Genomic DNA, 22,964 nt, shown 5'->3' with positions numbered 1-22,964 from the left:
TAGAGGAACCAAAAATCCATTGCCAGTCATGTCATATCTGGAGGAGGAGTGGAGGGAGACAGGAAAGCAATAATGACTGGAGCTTTCTCCCTTAGAGAGAAAGAAAATATTTCAGAACATAATGCTGATGATTGCTCCGATGTGAAGGTATATAATCTGAAGTGCTGAAGTGATCTAACCCAAGGGAGCATAGAGAGTTGTGGGTGTTCCTGTGACACTGTTTAGTGCCCTGAGTGTCAGCAGTCTCAGCAGATGTCTAAAGGGAAACCAGGTAAGTCAGGGAGAGCTCTCAGAATCGAGCTTCGGTGCCTGTTCATAGGGGTCCTTTGTTGGGCTGAATTTAAAGTATGCCCACTGTCTTAGGGTTTTACTGCTGTGAACAGACACCATGACCAAGGCAAGTCTTGTAAGGACAACATTTAATTGGGGCTGGCTTGCAGGTTCAGAGGTTCACTCTATAATCATCAAGGCAGGAACATGAGAGCATCCAGGCAGCCATGATGTAAGAGGAGTTCAGAGTTTTGCATCATTATCTGAAGGCTGCTAGCAGAATACTTCCAGGCAGCTGGGAGTAGGATCTTAAAGCCCATGCCCACAGTGACACACCTACTCCAACAAGGCCACACCTCCTAATAGTGCCACTCCCTGGCCCAAGCATATACAAACCATCACACCCACAATGTTGGCCGGACCCAGAGCAATATTTAAATATTGGGATTAGAAACATTTCACATAGCCTGATAGACTTCTCCAGCAGTTTCCACAAGCTTTGTGACATTCATGGATGCCTCTCTGGTGCAAGATCTCTTCTTTGACATTTGGACTCTGAATCCAACTGACCAGTTTTCTCGTGAATCTTTTACTTTATTCCACGTAGCTTTATGCTTTTGAGGCTCTTCTCCTATGCAACCCTTTCACCTGGGAGAAAAAGGAAATGACACTTAAGCATAGGACACATGGGGAAACAGGCATGGATAGGTAGTAGGTATGGCAGGCAGTGCCAGGAATCCGGAGTCAGATGCCTTATGACATGAACTCATCCTTTACTGTTTTCTGTAGCCACTTGACTGCAGGCAACTTACTCTCTAGGACCCTTAGGTTCTTCATATACAGAATGGAACAGTGGGGCTATGCCACGTATCAGTCAGTGTAGTGCGGAGGATCTGAGTTCAATTTCCCCTTGAAAAGGACGGACATGGTGATGCATGCCTATAACCCCAGTCTGGCAGGCACAGTCAAAGGAATCCCAGGGCCTCATTGGCCAGTACTAGCCTAATTGGAGAGTTCCAGGCCAAGAGAGACTGTGCCCCAGAAGACAAGGTGGATAGCTCCCGAGGAATGACCCTCAAGGTAGACTGTTGGGTTCCACATGTATACACACAAATCTGCACATGTGTTCACACATGCAAAACTGCACACATGGAAAAGAGAAAGGTGGGATAATGGTTTCTATTAAAGAATTGTCATAGACTATGACATAATGTACAGTAGGTCTGCAATGCAGTTCTGATTTCTCCCAGGTCTTGGGGTGCAGCTTATTTGTCATTAGGAGTCATGCAGGTGTGACATTTTGGGCAGGTAGAGCATTGCAGCAGCACACTCTTCCTTTATAGCACCTGCACATCACATTTGCCCTTCTTATACTGAATGCGAGCTGAGGTCAGGTGCTACAGCACATGTCCCCCAGAAGTGGCCTGGGGTTTGCTGGCACATATGCATCCTGGGGACAGCCTGCTGGAGGAACAGCCTGGGGATATTTCAGGTTCAGCTGCTGCTCTTTTCCTGACTCCCACGCCTCCTCATCCTGAGATGTCAAAGTGACTTACACAGTGGCAGCTAGGAAAGAATAAGAAGTCACAAGCATCGCTGTGCATGGGGGAGCACCCATATCATCCCAGCAAGTGGGAGGTGGAGGCAGGAGGAAAAGAACTTCAAGGTTGTCCTCAGCTAAAGAGGAAGCTTGAGGCCGACCTGGGCTACAAGGATGCAAAGGCAGCCCCAGTTCCTGGTGCAGGGCACACAGCTTTGATCACAGATGGGGATCCGATGTGATTCTGATCCTCTAACAGCCAGGGTTAAAGGGGAGCAGACTTAGCCAGCCCATGATTCCATTCAGCAAACACTCAGCCATGTCCCCAGAACAAAAGAAGCATAAAGCTTGTTAGGCTGAATCAATCTTCCTCCCTGTCTTAGAATCCATCATGGTCTCTGCGCTCTTCTGGATCAAGTACCTGCTGGATTGCAGAAAAGCAACAATCTTGTCCCTGAACTCAATGGCATTTACAATCAGACTTTGCAAGAAAGTTTATTCTGGAAAAGCCACAATTCATATTTGTGACAGGTTTCATGGAAAGAAAGGAAGCGTCAGAGTACCCAGGCCCAGACCTTCTGTTTCTGGATTATTCTCTCTGCTTGACTGGTATCAGCTCACGCCAGGAGGCAGGCACAATGCAGCTATGCAGCTATTTCTAAATCGAGGACCTGGGTACATGCATATATCACTTAACCAATCAGTTTTTATCCTATACTTTAAAAAAGTTGATTTTTTTTTGTTTTGTTTTTTGTAACAAGTTAAAATAGGACCTGACAGAAAACTTGAAAAAGATGTGATTTGGCTCATACTACAAAATTATGACTATAAGTAGAGGTGTTGGAGGTACTGAATGATAGCTATAGATGAAGGAGCCAAAATGGACTGAGAGCCACAGAGGGTCTTCTACCAAAGTCAGGGTAGTAGACGGGAGCGGGAAAACACTGCTGGAACATACACAATTATACAGGCTGCTTGTCCTCCAGGTACGAGTACCTGTGCCTTCACTCTCTTTGCTCCGTTCTCTTCCCATCTGGTGACTAGCATTTGTCCTCTGTACCTGGCAAAGCAAAAAGTAAGGGGAGATCCCTCGTCCTTCAAGCTTGGCCACCCTGGGCACTCGCGTGTATGAGCCACGCTGGGCGAGCTCAGGCGGAGTTTCCGCACACTCTGAGTCACAGTCCTCCGCAGCGATACCTTTTTCCAGCTCAGGAGAACACTGCTATTCTTATCTCCCACTTGGAATCAATCATCTACCTTCCTTGCAGCAACTTCACCCACATTTCCCTAAGCATCATCAATCCTGCCTCCGAATTCCTATTTTGGTAATTTTTAAACATGCAAAAAGAAGGAATGATTCACAAAATGAAACTTGTATTCTCTGCTAAAATCACTAATTTTGCCTCCTGTGTTGGTTTTCTCTCCTTTGCACTCTTGTATCTGTCCCCTTTCTGTATTCGTTTTCATGTGAGTTTGTGTGTGTGTGTGTGTTTGTGTGTGAGCCTGTGTGTGTGTACATGCATGTACACACATATACACACAAAGAGAGGCACACACACACCCACGCACGCACGCACGCACGCCGTTGGGAGGCTGAGGTAAGAGGATCACAGATTTAAAGTCTTTTTGGGCTACCGAGTCCAGTAAAGAATGTTCTCTTCCACAGTAAACATCACATCCATAGTCAATGTCACTAATAACAATCCCGTTACCTCATCTTACACGGCCCGCATTCCTTCATTAGCGCGGGACCCTAGTTTAAGGCTAGAGTATTGCAAATGGCTGTCAGCACTCACTAGTTTATTATAGAACAATCTATAATTCCACTGCTGCATCTTTCAGGACAGTCTTAGTCTGTGGACAGACACCATGACCAAGGCAACCCATAAGGACAACATTTAATTGGGGCTGGCTCACAGGTTCAGAGGGCCATTATCATCAAGGTGGGAACATGGCAGTCTCCAGGCGGGACGGAGCTGAGAGTTCTACATCTTCATCTGAAGGCTGCTTGGAGACTCCCACGTGGTTAGGAGGAGGGTCTCATTGCCCAAACCCACAGCGACACACTTCCTACAACAAGGCCATACCTCCTAATAGTGCCCCTCCTGAGCCCAGCACATTCAAACCACCACAAAGACATTACTTTTATTCACAGTTGTCTGGTGCCACTTTCCCACCAGGCATCAATCATCTCCCTGTCCACCGTAGCCACAGGGTATGTACTACCTCCCCCTCAGTTACCTAGTGCCTATCTCAGTTATCAGAATGTCTGTTGTGGCATCATGGTGCTTGTGTTCAAGTACCGTTAGATAGTGTCTTAGTGTGATGCCACAAAGAACATTGCCGTCCTTCATCTTGGCAAGTAGGTGCTTCCGGCCACCACAGAAGAATGAGTTCAGTACAGTAAAATACTCTGAGAGGGACCATGCTCATTTAACTTTTCTTTTACAATCTGCTATAATTTTTTACTTTATTTTGTTTTTGTTGTTGTTTGATAAATAATGTTATAGGTATGTATAGATAGGAGGCAAACATTAGTATAGGATCTGTCACCTTGCACGATTTCAGGTATCTGAGAGCTATGTTCCCTGTGGGTAAGGAAGGACTGCTGTACTTTGAGGAGCCTCACTTCACTCCCAACCCCTATCCTGTTTGCTCTCACCTAAGAGTCTCAAACTCTTCAACCATGCAATCCACTGTTCAACAGTAAGAAAATGTGTTCTTGTCGGCAGAGGCCTGCCCTCATCAGAGCTTCTCCATTCTCAATCACTAAGTCAGTCACACAGCTTTGCAAGAATGGTTCACAAAGATGCAGAAAACCTTACTCCACACACAGGCTATTTGGCAGATTTATAAACTAACTGAGCTGAATATGCACACAAATGTATGCACCTAGTTATTTTGACTTGCGCTATTTCATAATTGTTGTTCTAATTTAAGAGATGTTCTTCCTTTTGAAGCTGAGCACTCCTGAGGATGACGGCAGGAGGACAGATGCAGGAAGTCAGAAGGCACTTCCTTGGCCTACTTAGCAGAACAAGAGGCTTTGTTATACTTATAGCTGCAGCCCCAGCCCCAGCCATACCCTTGCCGTACCCTGCTCCAGCAGGTGCCTGCCCCTGTGTGTCTGTATATCCTGTGTCTGTCAGTCCTGCGCTTTGTCAGGACTCTTGCAGAGGACAGTGACACAGACATGGCTTTCTAGGGCACCCTACCCCTGCTTTTGCTTGCTGAGGTGTGCCCTCTCGGCCACTAACACCTCTTAGGCTAAATATGACAGACAACTTGTTGGGATGTAAAACTCACAAATGTTTCGTAACCATATGGTCACCCAGTTTTATAAAAGTACAAAATTCAAATTATCCTTTCTGCTTGTCCAGTATGATGAAGAAAACAGATGTAGCCCAACCACAGGCTGCTTCACACAGCGGCTCTGGTGTAAGGCAGCAAGTTCAGACCTCAGCCTTACTGCCTTCCTCCCCTTTAAGAGTCTGGCCAGCTTCTCACTCTCTAGGCCTGAGTCTCCTGCCTTATGAGTGTGCGGGAGAGGTGAGGAGGCCTGCTCTGACTTCCCCACAAGATAAAGTGACCAGAGGAGCCCCTGGTTCCCAATAAGCCCTTGTCACCATCATCTAGAAGATGGCTGCTTCAGTATAACTCCCCACACGCAGATTACTGGGAGTTTGCATACATGCAGGGATGCCTGGATGTCCTGAGGTCTAAGTATACCTGTTACGAACATCCAAAATGCTTTTCCTCAGCTGGGAGTGGTGGCACTCATTTCTGTCCCAGCACTAGGTAGGATGAGACAGGTGAACCTCTGTGAATAAGGGCAGCTTATTCTATAAAGTGAGTTCTAGACCTGCCAGGGACACATAGATGAGACCTTTTATCTTAATTAAAACAAAACAGAAATCCTTTATCTATCTGTCCACCTCATCTGTTGTCTCTTTCCTTGGAGCTAGTTAACTGGGGTTTATTTTCCAGGAATAGCAGGGTCAGATGCAAGGAATGGGTAAGAGTTCAAGTGGGTTTTGCTGGAACAGTTAGCACTCCATGAAAGCTTTCACAGGGTAGTGTTAGGCTGTCTTGGGAACAGCAAGAACAAGGGCCCTTTCCTGACTTTGATCGTTTGGCCTTGTGACTGGGAAAATACTGCCTGCCCAGGGTCTCCCTGAAAGACAGAACAGTAATGAACCAAAGAGGGTACAGCAAAAGCACAGCGTCAAGGTGTCTGAGGCTTAGACTAAGCCGTCTGCCCTTGCTTCACCCTGAGGCCAGCAAATGCAGTCAGGGAAACGGGATGATCAGGAAGGATTGGCCTTCCCGGAAGCCACAGTTTGAAGTGTAGAGGGAGACAGGCCAGCACTGAAGAGCCACAGCTGCACCTAGTTCCCCATGCTCGCTCCTCCCTTCTTACCTGATGCCTGGGCCTTCCTGCCATCCCTAGCGTCTCCCCTTCCTGCTTCTCTGGTACACTTGAGGTCTCCAGCAGCTGAATCGGCCACAGCCCCACTCCACTGCTCTTCCTTTTGCGCTGTGCTCTGGCCTTTACAATCCAGTTTCTGCAGTCTCCTTGACTTACTGATCAGTCAGGACGATCCTCTAGGAACCAAAGCCACTGGATGCTTGTCTACCCAGTCTCCAGAATGACCTGGGGCATTACTTTTTGCTCTCTATGTCTGCCCACTGGGCCCTTTTGTCTCTTCTCCCCCAAGTGGGGTTATGTAGACATAACGACCACTTGTCAAGAGCCTCTTTCTTCTCCTTTTCTCTAGATGTGTTCCCTCATCCTTCCTTGGTGATATTATCGTCTCTCATGTCCAGGTCTGAGCCAAGTCTGTGAATTTAGAGTTTATCTCTGGAGATTTGAGGCTCTATTTTCAACTACCGATGTAGATGCTTTTAGAGTGTAAAAACCCAGTATTTGCGAAAGCCACCTAACTGTCCTCTAGAGGTCAGTTCCATGTGTGTCTTGTCCCAGATTAATCCTTTCTGCTGAATCCTTCTACCTTTCTCTCATTTTCAAGAGCAGTTGATGATAAACCATAATGTCTTCAGCCTTTTCTGTTCTAATACTATGATCCGGTGTCTAGCTTGTGCAATTCCAGTAACCTTGAGCACCTCCAATAACCTCTCCTCTTCTCCCCTCCCATCCCTTCCTCTCCTCTCCTCTTCTCTTTTCTCCTCTCCTCCTCTCTCCTCCCTTCTTCATTTTCTCCTCCTTTTCTCTCTCTTCTCTCTCTATTCTTTTCTCTTGTTTCCTCTCCTCCTTTTCTTTCTTCCTCTCTTCTCTCCTCTCCCCTTCCTATTGTCCCCTCCCTTCTCCTCCTCTCCTTCCTTCTCTCCTCTCCTCCCCTCTCCTCTCCCCCTCTTCTCTTCTCTTCTTTTTTCTTCTCTTCTCTTCTCTTCTCTTCTCTTCTCTTCTCTTCTCTTCTCTTCTCTTCCCTTCCCTTCCCTTCTCTTCCCTTCTCTTCTCTTCCCTTCTCTCCTCTTCTCCTACTCCTCTCTTTCTCCTTCTCTTCCTTTCCCTCTGCTCCCCTCCTCTTCCTTCCCTCTCCTCCCCCTCCTTCAGTGTGGTCTCCTTATGTAGCCCAGGGACCTCAAACCTTTCCCTTTCCCCCTTCCTACTGCTGAGGTTATAGACATTACCTGATTGGTCTTAAAGTCTTACACCAGTCCTGTTACTTGTCTCCTAAACCTAATTCCCAACTAAACCAGGTGTGGTTGCCCTCAAAATCTCACCAGTCTGCCTCCATCACAGCCATGGCTAACTCTTTTTGCTACCCAACCTGTTCCTTTCATCCACCAGCTTACTTCCTTACAGTCTTTCCTTAAGGGACAATGAGCTATTGAGTACCACATGTGGACCACAGACTGTTTTAGATGTAGGGGTTGTGCAGAACAGAAGAGTTTGGGGAACAAGGCAGATCACTGCAGTGATAGCTTAAATGTCTTAGCAGGCTTCAAATTGTGTAGGAAATTTTAATTTCATTTTTTCCTTTTGGAGACAAGGTTTCATGAAACTTGCAGGCTAGCTGAGAATAACTTTGAACTTCTGATCTTCCTACCTCCATGTCCTGACTGATGCATGAGCCATTGAGCCTGGCTAGACTGTGATTTAGAGGATTTTATGTTTAGTAATGGATTTCCCTACATTTCACTGCCTTCTCTCATTCCCATTTTCAAATCAGAACATATCAGCCAACTCTTGCTTATATGTTGCACAAGCAGCCATAAACATTCAATGTTCTAAAATAGGAAGCTTCCTGTGGCTGAGGCAGTTGATGGGTTATTCTCCCATGGAAGGGCAGACTCTCCCAAGGTGATGTATAGAAACATGGGAAAGGGTCATTGTCCTTTTGGTGATTCCACTGATCCAGAAGGTCAAGTGATCAAGACCAACACTGTTGGATCTTGATGGAACTGATCAAAGACAAGCTCAATGCCAATATTTCTTATTTACATTCTGGAAGTTGTTTCCAGAATGCCTGCCACTGTGAAACTTGGTATACCCATATTCTCATTAAAGTCAATATTGTACCAATTTACAAATGAAAGAATCTGTTGTCCATGTCCTGGTCTCACCCATGTGCTCTGTTGTCACATGTGAGAAATCATGTCTACTATATACCTCAAATTACAATGTTTTTGTTTTCATTTTGAGATGGGAGACTCGGGGTTGGGGATTTAGCTCAGTGGTAGAGCGCTTGCCTAGCAAGCGCAAGGCCCTGGGTTCGGTCTCAAGCTCCAAAAAAAAAAAAAAAAAAAAAAAAAAAGAGATGGGAGACTCATGAACCACCTCAGACTGGCCTTGAATTCACTATGTAGTCAGAGGCTGGCTTTGTATTCCTCCTGCTTCTACCTTCCAAGTGCCAGGATTACAGATGTACATCGACATGCCTGGTGAAAATATGTTTGTTTTACTAACTATCATATGCATACTTATAAAGTAAGAGGGAAAGTTTCATCACACGGTTACCATTCTATTGCTCCTCACAGTTTTCTGTAGTTCCAGGTTTGTGTTTGTGATGGATGTTAGTGTTGATTGCCACTTTGACAGAATCTAGAATCCTCTGAGAGGTGAGCCTCTGGCATTCCTGCAGGGGATTGTCTTGATGGCAATAATTGAAATCGGCAACCTTATCTTTCAGATCCTGACTGGGTAAGATGGGAAGGAGTGAGATTATCATCAGGGTTGAGTTTGTTCTCTCTGCTTTCCAATTGTGGATACAATATGATCAGATACTTAAAGCTACCAATACCTAGACTTCACCATGTTGGACCACACCCTTGAGTAAATTCTTTCTCTCTTAAGTTGCTTTTGTTGTGGGGTACTTTCTTGTAGCAACAGGGAAAAAAACTGACACTACATGCCGCTGTTACTCTGTGTCCTTAGTTAACATTGACTGTCACCATTATCTCCTACTGCTTTGACTCTGGTTTCTGTTTGTTTGAAAATGTTTTTATTTTGCTTTAATTTTTGAAGTACAATTGACCTAATGAAAAATCGATAGTGACAACCCCCCCCCCAGGAGATGGGGACCGAACCCAGGGCCTTGTGCTTGCTAGGCAAGCCCTCTACCACTGAGCTAAATCCCCATCCCAGACAAACTTTCTTAAATATTCAGTTTTCTTTACTTGAGAACCCTGGGGTAGTTTGAATAAGAATATACTTATTCACATGCTTAGTCCCCAGTTAATGAACTGTTTGGAAAGGATTACAAGATGTGTCACTAGGAATGGACTTTGAGGTTTAGTAAAAGCCCACACCAGGCTCTCTCTCTCTCTCTCTCTCTCTCTCTCTCTCTCTCTCTCTCTGTCTCTCTCTCCTCCTCTCCCTCTCCCTCTCCCTCTCCCTTTCTCTCCCTCTCTCTTTGCTGTTTGAAGATCAGAATGTAAAGTCTCAGCTACTGCTCCAGTGCCATGCATGTCTGTACCCCACCATGATGACGGTGAACCACCTCTCTGAAACTGTAAGCAGACCCTTATTACTTTTTTACACATAAATAAGAATTGCCTTAGTCATAGTGTCTCTCCATAGCAATAAACAGCAACTAAAACAAACCTCTTTCCATGAAACCTTTCATTCCTCAGAAGCTGTACCAACTCTGTTTGGAGATCGGTTTTCTGGCCATCGTAGGAATGAGTTTGACTGGCTTAACTCTGGAGCAGAAGGAAGAGCTGTATCTGATTACAGAGGCTTTATCACATATCCAGAGAAGCAGAAAATGCTACCCTGCAAAGATTATAGAATGTGATAAGACAGTTAGATAGACAGAAACTTACAAAATAAATACTGTTTCTTCAAGTTGTCTCCTTGCCTCGCCATATGCCCACACATCCACATGCAGAATGAATGTATTGAGAAAAATGTCTAAAATGTCAACTTCATTTATATGTGAAAAATGTAACATATAGAAAGAAATAAACTTATCAAAATGTTCATCATGCTTATGACTATAAGTGTTAAATATACTCAGTATCAAAAATCATAAGTAAATGAAAAAAAATGGCCCATGCTTTTACATAGGAAGATTTCATTTGGAAAATTTGTCCATCATTCCAAGTTACTTTAATGAAATTTCAATGGGCTTCCTATTTTCTTAGAGCTGAATATAAATAACATTGTATAACTTATGTAGAAAAGTAAATGTAGAAAAATCAGTGGATGAAAATGGAATTTAAAATTAGGTTCATGAATATCTGAAAAACGAAAGATAACATATAAACAGTGTCCCTGCAAACCAGCTCAGAAAAGGTAGCGTGTTTAATAAGCAGTGATGACCAGGTGCCATCCAAGTAAAAGGAAACAAACCTAGAATTTAATTTGTATAACATTAAAAAAAAAGTCCAGGTTGATCCATTAAGGTGCAGAAAGTTAAATAATAGAAATTTCAGAAGAAATTTGCAACATTATTAGTATAATTTTAGGAGTAACTTCTTAGTAAGGTAGGGGAGAAAAAAGAGGTCCAACTTTGCTGGTGCAAACCTATAGTCATAAAACACGTGTGTGCTGGTGCACACCTGTAATCACAACACTTGGGTGATAGATATAGAAAAGACAGGAGCTCAAGGCCAGCCTCAGCTACATAGCAAGTTCCAGGCTAGCCTGGGCTAGATGAGACCTTGTTTCAAGATACAAAACAAAACACAAGAATCAATAATGAAAGTAGAATCGATAATATGTTGGGAAATATATAATATGATTTTATATATTTATATGTATGAATGCATATATATATACATGTATATGAATAAGAACTTTAAAACTGTGGGCAAAGGATACTAAATAGAATATAAACATGAATAACACACAGAAGCACAAAAATGTAGTGTGAAGAAATGCATATGAATGTCAGTCCTTCAGAGAAACTCTGTTCACAGGACAGGAAAAGAGAAGCAAGCCCTTAGGAAAACAGGACAAAGAAGTGGCAGAGATGGCTGTGCATCCTTGTGCCATGCCCAGACAGTGATTATCCAACGGGAAATCATCTAAGGATGTTATGTGACTATCTCACCAATGGAAGTGATTATGTCATTGCCAGCGTTGAGGAGGCCATGGAAGGGTGCTGCCTTTTCCACTGCCTTTTCAGAAACACAAGGATGGATGAGCCCAAGACAGACAAAGCCACGTGCCCAAGGCATCTCCTGCTTAAGACACACCCTCATTGTACTGTTGAAAGTATAAAAAAGAACTGATATTATTTTACCTGCAGGGAATGTGAGCTTTCTTTTTTAATTGAATTACATTGTCTAAATACAGAACGCAAAAATACATCTCCACAGAAATGAACAGCCCTCTAGTTGATGGATTTCCCAGCAGGCCAGAAAACACAAAATAGTTAAACCACTTACCAAAAAACCACAAAAACAAAAACAATCAAATCGGCAAAAATTAAAAGAAGCATAAAGCACAGAGCAGTTGGCGATGTAGAGAAAGGGGCATTACGGGTAGAAACATGCCACACTACAATGCTGGGTGGAGGAATCGATAGTATAAAGGTTGAAAGTAGTTATTTACTGAGCAAATGGCTCATGTGTATTTCATTTTCTTAGACCTGCCAGAAGTGTGTAGATAAACAAGCCCCTAGCTTTAAATGATAGCTTCAGACACACTGGAATTGAAGAGGGAAGTGGTACCATGGGTGGGATAATCAGAGAGCTTCATAGTGTCATACATTATAGAAGATACACTGGCCAGGTCAAATGCTGTCATTAAAGACAAACTTGGATAGACTCTTCCTCTCTACAGGAGACATAGATCAATAGATATACAAAATTGAATGTAGTAGGTTAATCTAGCTTTAATCCAGGCCAGAACAAAAGTTATAATGGATGGTTGGGGGAAATTAGAAAATGTGTCAAGTATCTGGTAATCTTATAAACTATTTTAAAATTTTTGGCATGGCAGAGGTTGCGTAGCCACTTAGGTGTCATGCTGGAATATGTGGAGTTAGGCTTGCAATAGTTCTAAGTGAACTGCCGAGCAGTATAGCAAGCATAACTGCATATGCTTTAGAGAGTGATAAAGCCAATGTTTACATTTTGTATATAAGCTTCAGTGTAAGAATCTACCACATAATAAAGGTACTAAAACATAAAATTAAACATGTATAGACATTTTTGCCTTGTTGCTTATTGAGTCAAATAGCTAGACACAATCACTGATAGGACATGAAGCCATGATAGTGCCTTCATTGACATAAAATCCTACATGTCAACTAAGACAAAGGAGTTACATTTGTCTATATTGGCCTGATACATACGCACTTGACACATATATAAGAAAGAGGGTCCAGAACAATAGGCTAGCCCTGAAGCCATTTGTATAAAACAATATTCATAAAAATTTTATTTTCTAAGTATCTGTCAATCATCTATTGCTTATCTGCCATCTGTATACATCTGTTTATCATTTATATATAATATATATTAATAATTATATCATTTGAAAAAATCAGTCTATGAATATTGTTTCCCTACAAGAGTTAAAGGTAGGTACCCTGTTTCTTTAATAATCTTTGCATCATTTCACCTCTTATAATTAATATAAATTATAAAATTTCTCAAAAACCTAAAAAGATTAAGTTTTCTAACACAGTTGTAGATGTTGGATGTCTTCCTTTAAAATGCTGTCTCCTGACTCGGGACCCATCCTCTCCAACCACCTCCCTTCTGGCCTGTGTCCTCCACCAGCACAGATCATCAGCTTGTCTACCCCTCTGAAGACCCCACAGTCTGAAGGCCTCCCAGGAGGTCTGCTCTACCCATGGCAACAGACCCACAGTCTGAAGGCCTCCCAGGAGGTCTGCTCTACCCATGGCAACAGACCCACAGTCTGAAGGCCTCCCAAGATATCCACTGCAGCCAGGATAACAGATCATCAGGGTGCATGCCCCTCTGAAGACCCCACAATCTGAAGGCCTCCCAGAAGGTCTGCTACAGCCAGGGCCACAGATCTCCCATGAGACCTGCAATAACTTAGGGACACAGGACGCAGGCTCCATACAGAGACTCCCAGGCCAGTTAACACCAGAGATAACCAGATGGTGAGAGGTAAGCTTATGGTCTTCATAAACAACAGAAGCCAGAATGCTTTGGCACTATCAGAACCTAGTTCTCCCACAAAAGAAAGCCCTGGATACCCCATCACACTGGAAAACCAGGATACTGACCTAAAGTTCTATCTCATGAAGATAATAGAATCATTTAAGGAGGATATAAATAACTCATTGAAAGAAATACAGGAAAAACACAGGCAAACAGGCAGAAGTCCTTAAAGAGGAAACAAATAAATCCCTTAATGAAATACAGGAAAACACAATCAAACAGGCAAAGTAATTGAACAAAGCAGTCCAAGGCCTAAAAATGGAAGTAGAAACAATAAAGAAAACACAAATGGAGGCAACCTTGGAAACGCAAAATCTAAGAAAGAGGTCAAGAGGCAAGCATCAACAATAGAGTACAAGAGATAGAAAAGATAATCTCAGGCATAGAAGACATCTTATATGATATTGATACAACGGTCAAAGAAAATACAAAATATAAAAACTCCCAACCTAAAACATTCAGGAAATCCAGGACACAGCATAAAGACCAAACCTAAGAATAATAGGAATAGAAGAGAGTAAAAATTCTCAGCTCAAAGAACCAGAAAACATTTTCAACAAAATCATAGAAGAAAACTTCCAACCTAAAGAAAGAGATGGCCATAAATGTACAAGAAGCCTATAAAACACCACATAGATTGGACCAGAAAAGAAAATTCTCTTGTCACATAATAATAAAAACACCAAATACACAGAACAAATAAAGAATATTAAAAGCTGCAAGGGAAAAATGCCAAGTAACATATGAAGACAGACCTATCAGAATTACACTAGATTGCTCAACAGAGACCCTAAAGCCAGAAGAGCCTGATCAGAGGTTATGCAGAGCTAAAGAGAACACAAATGCCAGCCCAGGCTACTATAACCAGCAAAACTATAATCATCATAGATGCAAAAACCAAAATATTTCATAACAATTTAAACAATATGTATGTGCCAACCCAGCCTTACAGAGGATTCTAGAAGGAAAACTCCAACACAAGAAAGGTATCTCTATCAAAGAAAAAACAAGAAATTAATCATCTCACAACAAAACCAAAAGGAGAGAATCACATACACTTAATGCTACCTACATTAACAAACATAACAGGGACTAACAATTACCTGTCTTTAGTTTCTCTCAATATCAACAGACTCAATTTCACAATAAAAAAACATAAGCTAACAGACTGGATACACAAACAGGATCCAGCATTATGCTGCATACAAGAAACACACCCCAATTACAAAGACGGACATTATCTACAAGCAAAAGGATAGAAAAAAGTTTTCCAAGCAAATAGTCCCAAGAAGCAAGTGGGAGTTGCCATTCTAGTATCCTATAAAATAAACTTTCAACCAAACGTTATCAAGTGAGGTGGGGAAGAACACTTCATATTCATCAAAGGAAAAGTCCACCAAGAGAAAGTCTCAATTCTGAACATCTATGCCCCAAATGCAAGGGCACCTACATTCATAAAAAATCACTTTACTAGAGCTCAAAAGACACATTAAACTTCACATAGTAATAGTGAGAGACTTCAACACTGCATTCTCATCAATGGACAGGTCATTGAAACAGAAACTAAAGAGATACAGTGAAACTAATAAAGGTTATGAACCAAATGGATTGAACAGATAATACAGAACATTTCACCCTAAAACAAAAGAATATACCTTCTTCTCAGCACCTCATGGTACTTCTCCAAAACTGACCACATAATCGGTCACAAAACAGACCTCAACAGGTACAAGAAGACTGAAATAATCTCATGCATCCTATCAGATCATCACAGATTAAGGCTAGATTTCAATAATAACAAAAACAACAGAAAACTCACATACCCATGGAAATTGAACAACTCTCTACTTGATGATAACTTGGTCAGGGAAGAAATAAAGAAGGAAATTAAAGACTTCCTGGAATTTTATGCAAATGATAGCACATCATACCCAAACTTATGTGACACAGTGAAAGCAGCGCTCAGAGGAAAATTCATAGCCCTAAGTGCCCTGGTAAAGAAATGAGAGAGATTCTATACTAGCAACTTAATAGCACACCTGAAAGCCCCAGAAGAACAACAACAACAAATCAAATACCTAGGATACAATCCACAGAACTCAGGTTAACAAGCCGAAGGCCCAAGTAAGGATGCTTCAATCCCACTTGGAGGGAGAAGAAAGCAATCACAGGAGGCAGAGGAAGGAAGAGGCCAGCAGAATGAATGGAAATATGCAACCTGGGGTTGGCGGTGGTGGGAGGTGGGGGACTCTCTAGAAGGTACCAGAGACCTGAGAGGTGAGAGAATCACAGGACTCAAAGAAAGGGACCTTAGATGAAATGCCCTACGGTGGGGAGAAGGAACTTGACAGTCACTAGTCACAGTCAAGTTCATCTCCAGTAGAAAGACAAGGCATCAAGTGGAGGGATGGGGTTGCCATCCCACAGTCAAAAACTCTGACCTGAAATTGTTCCTGTCTAAAAGAACTGCAGGGACAAAAATGGAGAAAAGACTGAGGGAAAGGAGGTACAGTGACAGGCCCAAATTGGGATTCATCTCAAGGGAGAGGCTCCAAAGCCTGACTCTATTACTGATGCTATGGTGTACGTACAGACAGGAGCCTAGTATGGCTGTCCTCTAAAAGCCTAACAAGCAGCTGACTGAGCAGACACAGATATTTACACCCAACCAATGGACTGAAGTTGGGGCCCCCTGTGGTTGAATTAAAGAAAGTCTAGAAGAAGCTGGGGAGGAGGGTGATGTCATAGGAAGACCAGCAGTCTCAACTAATTTGGACCCCTGAGATCTCTCAGACTTGGAGCCACCACCCAGGCAACTGATCTGAGGCCCCCGACACATACAGCAGAGGATGCCTGGTCTGGCCTCGGTGTGAGAAGATGCACCTAGCCCTGGAGACACTTAAAGGCCCCAGGGAGTGGGGAAGCCTGGTGCTGGGGCGTGGGGTGGGGACACCCTTTTGGAGATGGGGGCAATAAGATGAAGAACTGTGGCAGGACATCCTGGGAGGGGGGTAACGAGTAGATTGTAAAAAATTAAAAGTAATAAAATAAATAAAAATTAAATAAAATGCTATCTCCCCTTTTAAGATCCATTTTTAATTATCTGTGTGTATTTGTGTGTAGGTGTGTGCTCCTGTACACAGGTGTCCCCAGAGGCCATAGAAGCTGTCAGATCTTCTTGAAGCTGGAGTTATAGCTGGGTATGAGCTGCCCAACATAGGTACTGGGGACCAAACTCAGGTCCTCTGCAAAAGCACCAAGCTCTCTGAGCTGTCTCTCCATCTATTCATAGTGCAATTTCTATCAGTGTGGAGGGCCTTTGTAAGGGCAGATTATTTAAAACCCCCATGCTGTGCCGTCTGTCTTCCAGCTTCTTTTCCACTTGACTGCACCATCCAATGTGTCTCTTTCTGCACTCACCAGGTTCTTCTACCTAGAACACTCCATTTTTTTTAAAAGTCTCTCTTTTTAAAAAAAAATTAATTATTTTATGTGTGACTATTCTATCTGCACTGCATGCCAGAAGGGGGCATCAGATCCCATTACAGATGGTTGTGAGCTGGGAATTGAACTCAGGGCCTCCTGAAGAGCAGTCGGTGCCCATAACTCCTGAACTCTCTCTTCAGTCCCCACTGGGCACACTCTTGTCTGCACATGCAGATTCTAACTAAAAACAGTAGGCGTGAGAGTTGTGGGACTGTCGGGAGTTCAGGCACTGAGGCATGTAAACTCCTGGCTTTGCTTTGCTTATTTAGTGAGAGGCAACTGTGACTAGTGACTGTTTTCAGAATCCCTCCCCTGATGCTAGGTGCCCGTGGTTTATGCTCAGGAAGCTGAGTCAGGAGAAATTTGAATTCAGTGTCAGTCTGGACTGCTTAGTAAGTTTGAGGCCAGTGTAGATTACATAATAAAGCACTATCTCACGAACAAACCGCCACCCATTGTCTTAAGTATTTGTTTGCTTTACTTTGTGTGTATGTGTTTGACTGCTTATCAGTATGTTAATTTGCACTCGAATGCCCTCAGAGAACAGATTGTGGCACTTGGATTTCCCACAGCATGAGTTACAGGCGGTTAGAGTGAGCCACCCTATATAAGTTCTGGGAACCAAACACGGCCTCCACAGGGAAGCCAGAGTTCTAACCCTGAGAGTCAGCCCCTCCATTACCTTAAAAGAGATGTATTTGGTGGAATGGAATTTTCAATGGCTTGACTCTTAGTTGGGAATCCGCTAGCAGATTTTTGCTCCTCCCCCCCCCACTTGGCAGCACAGACCAGGAGCCTTCGGAAGCCACCGACCGACTTTCTAGTTGGTACCCACTGCCCTGATGTAAGTTACAGACGGATTACAACAAGCAGTGCGATACATGGCAGCAAGCTAGTGCGAATCTCTGCCCAGGACCCTGATAAAGGAGCAGACGCAGCACAAGCACAAGCTGCCTTCCCTGAGTGAGTTAAGGGGAGCAGGGGTTCTTCAAGCATCAATAGGGCACCCGCTGAAGATGCTGAGAGGGTCACTCCTACAGCAATTGCTATTTTCTTTTTTCTTTCTTTTTTTTTTTTTCTTTTCTTTTTTTCGGAGCTGGGGACCGAACCCAGGGCCTTGGGCTTGCTAGGCAAGCGCTCTACCGCTGAGCTAAATCCCCAAGCCCTGCTATTTTCTTAACTCAGTAGCACACTGGCTAGCAACAGGACCTGGGGTGACGTTCATTATCTGTGTAGCACTGGTCACCATTACCTGCCAGGCTGAATGAAGACTCCTGACCTCGATGTGCCCTTGAAACAAGCAAGTTCCAGGACAATTAAAGCCACAAAAGAACTCTGGTGAAAGCAAAGATGGGGAGCCCCACTGTCCTCTCTTGTGGGGCACTCCAAGATTTCTCAGCCCCATCTCACTCCACAAAATATTCCCAGCAGCCAAGGAGCTACCCTTCACTCAAGCAGTAGATTCTGAGCTTCACCCCCAGACCCTCAGATTTCCAGTTGTCATTCCCCACCTGTCCCAAGGATATTAAACTTGAATCTCTTCACTCTGTCTTTAGCACCTGGTATCTGATTCAGGTGCTGAGATCAGAGCTGTGTTTCTGTCTGGCCTGGTGGGGGACACTGAGTCTGTCTGCTGAGCACACGTTCCTGTGTAGCCTGATGGGTGACACCCAGGCTGTCTACTGAGCACATGTCCCTGTCTGACCTGGTGGGGTGGGTGGCAACAAGCCTGTCTACTACTGAGCACATGTCCCTGTTTGGTCTGGTGGGATGGGTGGCAAAGAGCCTGTCTACCAAGTACATGTCCCTGTCTGGCCTGGTGGGTAACACCCAGCCTGTCTACCAAGTACATGTCCCTGTCTGGCCTGGTGGGTAACACCCAGCCTGTCTACCAAGTACATGTCCCTGTCTGGCCTGGTGGGTAACACCCAGCCTGTCTACCAAGTACATGTCCCTGTCTGGCCTGGTGGGTGGCAAAGAGCCTTCTACCGAGCACATGTCCCTGTCTCACATGTCCCTGTCTGGCCTGGTGGGTGGCAGAGAGCCTGTCTACCATGCACATGTGCCAGGGTTTTCCCTCACTCATGATTTTATCTGTGTGGAATGTGCAGCTGGGGTGACATATTTCAAGGCAGACAAACCTCTTTCGCAGCCTCTCTACACAGATACACAGACTGAGTGTCTCAGCAACGTCTTTTGCTAAAATGGCACTCAGGTTGCCCAGAGCACATGCATAGGTATTGATCCCATTTATGTCTTCATTAGCTAGTGTGGCTGTCCAGGGAGCCCCAGGAATCACCGTGACTCTACCTCCTCGGTGCTAGGATCAGAAGCATGTTGCTATATTTAGATCTTTGTTTTTACGTTAATATGTTGTTTCCTTCTGTTTTTTAAGTGTCTGACCATGTGTGGAGGATAGAGGACATTTCTTAGGATTCAAGTCTTCCATTCCCCATGTGGGTTCTGAGGATTAAATGCAATGAATCAGGCTTAGTGCTGACCAGCCTTCCCCACTAAAGCCATCTCATTTCCTTATACCTGGCTCTGTGGCGCTTCCCCACCTGTCTGTGGAGAGCAGACTCAGGCCTCACACTTTCACTATTTTGCTAGTCCAGAGCTACCTTTTATGGCCAGTGATGCTGCGTGCCTTTTTAAATTAAGCAAACTCGTAAAAAGGCCAAGTCGAGTCTTGGGATTGTCATCTTGTGAGTATCATGATGGGCTGGTATGAGACTCAGGGCTTCTGCTCTGTTTCTGCTGTCTCCTTGCAGTGTCTCAGCTCCATGCCCCTTCCCTGCTTGAGGCTGAAGAAGCTCTCTCAGCTTCCCTCCTCAGACTCCCTGGCCAGCTGGCACTTAAAGGAGACAGGGTGGGCTGCCTTCCTGCTTTCCAGTGCCAATCAGCATGGCTGGCAGCCGTGGAAGAGAGCCCAGCTGCCCACTTAATTACTGCTCCCACAGGCCACACTGTGCTTGCATCGAGGTGACAGAAGTAGCTGTGCTGGATTCCCTTTGTGGCTGTAGAGCCAGTCATGCTTTTTTACCCAAGAGACCTCTGCCAGGCACACTCCTACCCCATTCGTGATCTGAGTATCCTCTGGGCTGATTTCTATCTCTGAGGTCCAAGTCATAGCCAAGCCTCCTTCCCAAAAGAACAAAAGCCTGACAGCCTGAAGTCCCAACTAAGCACCAGACTCAGCCTGTGAATGTCCCTTTTGAGGTTCAAGTTCTAGCAAAGCAAAGCTGTCCATGCTGGCCCCGCTCCGCTGACAGTTCCTGACCATCAGCAGTGGAGCATGAACTATATAGAGTCCCCACCACTGCCACCACCAAGGTCCAAATGGGACACCTCCTCCAGCTGCAAGACCTTCTCAACACTCTGCTCTTTTCCTCTACAGACCCTGTTAGTTTCTTGACTCTTGGCTTTTTATTTATTTGGCCTTCCCAATGCCTGCTAAGCTGATTCTAGGCTTGACACGCCTGGCACGCCTTCTCTTGCTTGACCAGAGCCTGACTGATACCCTCCTACTGTTTCTGGACTTAGGGTTACAGCCTGTGTCCTAACAAGTAGATTATGTCACCCCAATAGGATAATTTAAAAGGCCAAATTAACAGTGATAAACAGAGAAGTTTTTTTTTTTAAATGAGGTTCCACTGGGAAGAGACTGGGAGATCTAGTGACCCCTCAAAATCCATCTTTGGGCTCCTAAATTGAGGGTGACATCCAATTATGTATATTTACGTAGTTCCTAGTCAACGTGTGGTCCTGCTCATCTGTAAGGTGGTTTGTCAAATAGTCAATCTCTTTCCTGAAGAAAAGTATCATCTTTGGCTAGCCCAGGATTTAGACTTTCTCGACTCTCTTAGCAAGAGGTTCACTGGGGTGGGGTGGAGTCCAGATTCTTAGGGTCCATAGTGAAGGATACATGTGTCTCTTTAGAATATCTTCATCCCTGCCAAATGTGTTTAATTAGGGTGCTAGAAATGGCGCATGTCTTGGGAAATGATATGGTGTTGACCTGCTTGTCTCCGTGTCACAATGAAGGCTAAGATCCAGGTGGAATCCTGTGCTTTGTCAAGTGTGACACACAAAGGGACCATCACCTGTGCTGGCCTGCAGCCCAGTGCCCATGTTAGTTATTGTGATGCAATGGTGGTAGCTTCTGACTCAAGGGAGAACTTACAAATGGAAAATGAGAAGCTCAGCCCTTAAAGCCTCCACTGTCACTGCCTATTGGTGGACTAACTCACTGTCTTAGAGTTTCATTGTGAATAGATGCCATGACCAAGGCAACTCTTATAAGGACAACATTTCATTAGGGCTGGCTTACAGGTTCAGAGGTTCAATCCATTGTCTTCAAGGTGGGAGCATCCAGGCAGGCATGGTGCAGGAGGGGCTGAATGCAGGAGGAGCTGAGAGTTCCACCTCTTGTTCTGAAGGTAGCTAGGAGAAGATTGGCTCCCAGGCACCTAGGACGAGGGTCTTAAAGTCCACACCCACAGTGACACACCTATTCCAAAAGGGCCCCACCTCCTAATGGTGCCACGCCCTAGGTCAAGCATATACAAACCATCACACTCACCACGCTCAGAATCTATAGAGATTGGGAATCTATAGATATTCCCGATGGTGGGAGGTGCAAGGAGCAGCAACTCTTCTGCTTTGGAAATGAAATCCTGGCATTTTCTACATCTCTGGAACCCCATGGAAACTGGAGAAATGCTGTGGAGGTGGGTGCGTGTCTCAGAGAGGGCTCTGAGTGAGAAGATATTTCCACTCTATGCGATTATTCACTCTGCGACATTTCCAGCAAGCTCTCAATAATCCGATGAATAAAGAATGCAGTCTGCTTGTGGGTAGTGTCACCCTCTCAGGCCCTCTGCTGCTTACTCGATGGCTATGTGTAAGATGCTCATGTTGGTCCCTGACGCATGGCTCCAGGTAGGGCCATTTCTTCACCACAGTAAAGTATGCTGCAGCACCACAGAATGCCTAATCTGTTGATGGCAGAGACATGCATTGAGCACACTGATTGTAAGAGCCACCTGCAAGAAGGGTAACTCCACTGGACTTTTTTCTAAAGAGTAGAAGCTGTCAGGAGGATCTGTTGGAACAGACCCTACCTTACACTGGATGGACTTACTTCTCCCTTGCACTGCCTTGGTAGCATTCCTGTTGTGAATATCTGGCATTATCTTAGTTGTGGCCATGAGTTCTGGCCTTAGACTTTGTTTCATAGCAAAAGAAGTAATGCATGGAGCTTAATAGGATTCTGGAATGACCCGATGAACCATTGTTTTATGAAAGCTTCATTGTCGTGACCTAACTTTATAATTTTTTTCTCTGGCTTACAGAAACATGGTGTTATCAGGAGGAAAGTTAGGAGAGGAATTTACATCGATCTGAAATAGGGACCAGACCATGGGGACTCTGTTACTTGCCTTTTGGATTGTATTTATCTGTAGAAAAGATTGCTATATTTCGGAGCATGTTACATCTAGAAGGTTGTTACTGCTATGTGAAATGTCAAAGATTATACATGAGTGTCAATCAGAAAGCTCATTACTTAACCGCTGTTTATTACAAGAATGAACACAGAGATGATTCTATCAGTGTTCTGTGGTTCTGGGACTGAGACTTGAAAACTACAGTCTCCTATGCCAGCTTCCGACAGGTGTGTTAATCAAGAGCACTAATGGGGAATTGGACAGTGGGATACAGAATTACAAGATCCTTCCTTCTCATCCTCTGGTCTCCCCTACCCCCATCACTTCAATATGTGAAAGTTGTCACATCCCTGACATTAGTGAGGTGAGTCTTCCTTCCAGTGACAAAGCAACAGCCCTGGGGGCTGCTGATCCCAGCTCAGTCTTTGGTTACATCACAACTTCTAGGAACAGGGCTGCATGTGAACTAGACAAGTGTTCAACCACTGAGCTACACATTCACTCTGCTTATATAGTTTTAATTTCTGAGTTACTCAAGAATCTACATTCTGTCTTTTCAGCTTTCTAACATCTGTGTAACCAATGTACTGTGTAATTAAATGCTTTTT

At 44.2% G+C, this 22,964-nt stretch overlaps 1 long non-coding RNA gene across 1 annotated transcript; it reads right to left on the bottom strand.

The window, feature by feature from the left end:
* Nucleotides 1–602: 602 nt before the first annotated feature.
* On the bottom strand, nt 603–21,358 carry LOC108348576 (uncharacterized). The gene is made up of 3 exons (XR_015641299.1): nt 21,240–21,358; nt 9,879–10,049; nt 603–918 (listed from the first exon to the last, which is right to left on the bottom strand). It is a non-coding gene; the product is annotated as an uncharacterized LOC108348576 (long non-coding RNA).
* Between the last annotated feature and the right edge of the window lie 1,606 nt (nt 21,359–22,964).

The sequence above is a fragment of the Rattus norvegicus genome, chromosome 17 (assembly GCF_021556685.1).
Source record: "Rattus norvegicus strain SHRSP/BbbUtx chromosome 17, alternate assembly SHRSP_T2T, whole genome shotgun sequence".
NCBI classification, from domain to species: domain Eukaryota; kingdom Metazoa; phylum Chordata; class Mammalia; order Rodentia; family Muridae; genus Rattus; species Rattus norvegicus.
This window is presented reverse-complemented; position numbering and strand designations above follow the sequence as displayed.